The 5,000-nt window shown below is 41.3% G+C and overlaps 1 long non-coding RNA gene across 1 annotated transcript in view; it reads right to left on the bottom strand.

The window, feature by feature from the left end:
* Positions 1 to 4,748: 4,748 nt before the first annotated feature.
* Positions 4,749 to 5,000, bottom strand: part of LOC144542309 (uncharacterized) — a 710,732-nt gene continuing 710,480 nt past the window's right edge. Inside the window, exon 3 of the long non-coding RNA XR_013507162.1 lies at positions 4,749 to 4,787. This is a non-coding gene — a long non-coding RNA (uncharacterized LOC144542309). The remainder of the gene's footprint in view (positions 4,788 to 5,000) is intronic.

Genomic DNA, 5,000 nt, shown 5'->3' with positions numbered 1-5,000 from the left:
GAGAGAGAGAGGTGGATCTCTGCTTTCAGTCTGTTATCCACTGAAGGAAGGAGGGAAGGAAGGGAAGAGGAGAGAGGAAGCTTTGCCCAGACGAGGATCTCCGTCCCTGGAGGGGGAGAAAAAAAGCGAGGCGCAGGACCGGATGGTTCCTCCTCTGAATCTGGACGGGAGAAACTTGAGGATCATTAAAGGATTTCATTTCTTTTGAATATTTCTTCTTCTTCTGCAGGAAGGCTGAGAAGCTTCTGCCGGGGTTTTATTTTGATGTTTTTTCCAGAGGTGTGAAGGATCCCATCGCTGGAGGACGAAATGTGGGAAAATCTGAGCAAAAGCCAAGAGGTTTCCTGTTGACCTGCCGTTTCCATCAGCTCCCAAAATCCAGAATCTGGGCAAGTGAAATCAGTTTTGGGCTAGTAAAACTTCCCCCTCTGGATGTGTGGATGAGGAGGGGATCGAACCCGCGGCTCTGAAGCAGAACTGACATGAAATACTGATCGTCTGACCGGGAGGAAGGTGTGGAAATTGGATTCTTTTTTTTTTTGTTAAATCATCAAAAGGTGTGACAGTCACAAGTGTGTTTGTTGCTTAACTGCAGCGGCTACACACACACACACTTACCAGCCGGTGTGTGTGTGTGTGTGTGTGTGTGTGTGTCGGTGGATGTGTGTGTGTGTCAGCCAATCAGTGCGTGAAACCGGTAAGAGTCTCTCTCTCTCTCTCTCTCTGTCTGTCCGTCGAGGGTTTCAGGAGCGAAACTAAGCCGGATTTAACCTTTGTGGAGAAATGACAGAGCAGCAGAGGAAAGCGAGGGGTGAAGGGAGGGAGAGAGGAAGAAAAGGCTGATGGAGGGAAGATCTCCGCTCTCTCTCTCTTTCTTCTCCTCCTCACCTCAGCGACAACGGGATCCACCTCTGTCTTTTCACTCCTGAAGGAGGATTTCGGGGATTACACGGCCCATAAAATCCGTTTCGTCGCCAGACAGACAGAGACGGGGGAAACTATTTCATTTCTGAACTTTGTGGGATTTTCTCGTCTCGCGGGAAAAACAAGCGCCCCCCCCCCCCCACCCCACCCCCCTCGCCTCTGTCCGTCGTTCCTCAAGGAGGATTGTGGGATTGAACGCTCCGCCGGTCTGTTTTACACTGAAATCTGACAGGACTGTTGCCTTTGGGACTTTGTGAAATCGATTTTTCCGTGAAAAGACGCTTTGAATTCAGCGTGGCCGTTAGAAAAAGCGGAATATTTAAGAACGGAAGGATATGAAATTGTAAACAATCACAAAGTTGAGGTATTCTGGGTAACTAGCCAAGCGACTACTTCATATTTGTGTGATTACCAAGTCAGGGAACTCATTTTTAGTAGCTGGTACAACCCCAAATTCACCAGACACTTTCGCTATTTCACCAGCCAATGAGATTTTTCCAACAGAACAGGACTCCTAATGATGGTTTGTTAGTTGTAGAGTTGACTAACTTTCCAGCCACAGACTAAACTGAGCAGCGTTTCCCATCCTGGTGATTATCCAGCTTCAGATTTTGGCCGATACAGTCTGTTTTTTGAGGTACGAGCCCCTTCATCTTTCACCGTTTTACACGAGAAGCACAAACAGGCCGGAGAAGTGTGACTGAAAAGGGATTTAAAAGGATTTCCTGGATGCCGCTTCCTTGTTTCTACGCCTTTTTAACGTTTTAACGCTTTAACCTTTCCCGCTTCTCTCTCCGTTGTTGTTGTTTTTCCTGTCATTTCTGACACCATTCCTCATCCATTCTTGCAGTTTTGCACCTTCTCGTCTGTTTTGCCGAGAGACAGAAGCGACAGACGAGATAAGTGATGCACAGTGACAGAAGTAACGCCGCTGTATAGGGAGTGACAGATATTACCAGAGAACACGTTGTGCCGGAGGAGAAAGTGAATTTTCCTCCTGCGTGTGTGTGTGCGGCGGTGAGTGGGAGAGCGTCTGTGGTGTCTGTAATTTTCTGGAGGCTAATTAAATCTCAAGGACCGTTGGTAGGCGAGCAGAGTGATATTACAGCTGGAGAGAGAGAGCAGCACGGATAACAGGAGAGAGAGAGGAGAGAGAGAGGAGAGTTTGACTTTAGTGGAATGTCTCAGAGGAAAAATTAACTAAAAACACTTCAAACTAAATTCAACAGTGAAGGAGACATAAAAATCACTTAGGCAAAGTGAAAAAGTAGAACCAATCCACTACTTTTCTATCTTTACTGTCTTTTTTTTGCGTGATATTAAAATACATTAGAGCCTAAAATAAAGAGTGATATCCAAATACTGATTGAGGATTCAGACCTCAGACCCGTTCCATCGCTTTTATATGTTTTTAAAGCAACAATAAACACATTAAGACAGATAAACTGAGCACATAACATAAGCAGATACTTGTATAGTTAATTAGCGCTAACTTTCATGGAGCTTATTCCATGCTAAGTACCTTTGATAGTAAAAAAGAGTGTGACAGACAGCTAAAAAACAATCAAGACCAAGTCAAGACCGAGACCAGAGCAAATCCAGTTCTATTCAAGACCAAAATAGATAATAAACAGTGTTCATGTGCCTCCAAATGCACAAATAAAGCTTAAGGAGTTTCTTAAGGATGAACATGTAGATCTGTCTGCAGGAGCTTCAACATCCAACTGATCGATACAAAAGGAGTTTGAGGACCGTTGTATTCTTTAGACGGGTGTGATCCCTTAAACTGGGGAGAAAGACATTTTTTTTCCATAGGCAGGAAAAATAGAAACGAGACAGAGAAAAAGTCCAAGACGTCAGAAAAGTGTTTGAGAAAATAAACCGAGGTGGGGAAAAAAAGTCCCGCCTCATCTCATCATGTCCAGCAGATAAATTACTGACTCTGTCGCTCCTCAGCTGCCAGAATTTACTAGAAAATACCGAAGCACAGATACCGAGAGAGGTCACATTTGACAGATACAAAGGCTCAAGATGAAATTACACTTTTTGATACTTTAAGCACAAGAAGTGTGGGTGTTATCCTGCTAAACACATAGAAAGACATATTTCACTGTATTCTGGTGCTAAAAACACCTTCTTCGATGTAGGATATATGAAATTTAGATAGAGAAGGCTGAAGATAAAAACCAGTGGACTCACTTCTTAAAGCACAACCTCCGCAACAACTTGTTTCTTCGCTTAAAAATACAAATTATGGTGCTGGAAAATACAAATGAGTGAATTCTATTCTTAAAGCACAAACATTACTACAGCTGTGGACATTTCTCACTAAATTCCATTATATTCAGGTGCTAAAAATACAGTTTTGCTGAAAGAAAACAAGAATTGTGTTTTGTTTTTTCACTTGAATGTTCAAATTCAGCTGCTCAAACTTCAGTTTTGCTGATATATAAAATCTGATGGATCAGTAAGTTGACTCTAAAGCTCCTTCTCACTTCGTTAAGCACAGCCACTGTTTGGATCATTTATATTTGCTATATAGGTGCTAAACGTTTTTCCTGATATATAAAATTTGATAAACACTTTTATATCAATTCAAAGCACAAAATTGATCCTTTTGACCCTGTATCTAGTGAATTAAATCCATCACACAGAGCACATTCACCTGAATTGATCACCTTGATTCTCAGCCAATTGCTAATTATTTGATTTGATAAACAAACTCCTCTCTTTTATTAAATATCCGACATCTACAGAGCAGTTCTTTCCATAACTCGCTAAAATTGTGTGTTTGCTCTCAAATGTTTGAATTAAAAGTAAATATTTTCTCGTCTGTTCGGGTGTAAAAACTTCTAAAAACTCAGTTATGTTTAGATGAATTATTGAACTGGCCTCTTTTACCAATACTTTCATATTTGACTTGAAAATCTCCTATTCTCTTCTCTGTTTGGACTTTCAGACTTAATTCTTAAGACTCGTGTATGGTTGCATGAATTATTGATCCAGTCTCTGTCTCTAATTTTTTAATATTTCACATAAAAATTAGGAGTCTATTTGTTGTGGAGCGCCTCTCATATTCTCCTGTCAGTTAGGGGCAGAAAACGTCTTTTCTAAATACTCAGTTCTGTTTAGATGAATTATTGAACTGAAGTGGAAACTGCTGGAACAGTTTACAGCCCAGAGGAGACTTTTTTCCCCTCATATCTTATTAATCGTCGCTGGCTTTGTTTTCACTGTGGTGTTAAAAACCTCAGCTGAAGTTAACGTTCACGTCCCAAACACTGAATATCCATTCTGCAAAAACAAGTTTGTCATTCGTTATCTCTAAAACACAGAGGTGAAACAGCTCTTCCCTTTGAATTTCATCAGGGAAATAAAACAATTTGCATTTTGCATTTAACCTGCAGATAGAAAACTGACTCTCCTCTGTTTAAAGCAAATATTTAACCTATTCTTAACCCTAAAACCAGATTAAGGCATAGTGATTTTAATATAGTATACTAATATAGTATATAATATACTGTTTTTTCTCAATTTAACTGTAAAATCACTTTTTTTCCTGTAAAATTGTCAGTAGAAACGTGTTGTGATCGAGGAGAAAAGGGTGGAAAGGTCAGGCTGAGCTTTTCTTTTGTCTGCTGGTGTGTGTGTGTGTGTGTGTGTATTTGTGTGTGTGTGTGCTGAAAGTGATTGTCAACACCGCTAGATACAAGCCCACATTGATTTGATTGATTTCTGACACAGTTGTGTGACACTGTAAACACACACACACACACACAAATGTGCACACGCGTAATTGTGTAGACAAAGAAAAAACAAAGAAACACACACACACACACACACACACACACAGACACACAGAACTGTCAGTGTGAGGAGTGTGTAGGCGTAACTTAATGAAACACACCAGGCAGTGCATTAAGTAAGCCCACACACACATACACACACACACACACACACACACACACACACCTTCTGCTGCATCCTTCATCTCTCCAGACTCCGCCCCCCTCCTCCTCCTCCTTCATTTCTCCATTATCCAGGAAAATTCACCAGGAATTATCCAGAAGCCCACG

This window comes from Centroberyx gerrardi, chromosome 14, assembly GCF_048128805.1.
Source record: "Centroberyx gerrardi isolate f3 chromosome 14, fCenGer3.hap1.cur.20231027, whole genome shotgun sequence".
In the NCBI taxonomy this organism is placed as follows: Eukaryota; Metazoa; Chordata; class Actinopteri; order Beryciformes; family Berycidae; genus Centroberyx; species Centroberyx gerrardi.
This window is presented reverse-complemented; position numbering and strand designations above follow the sequence as displayed.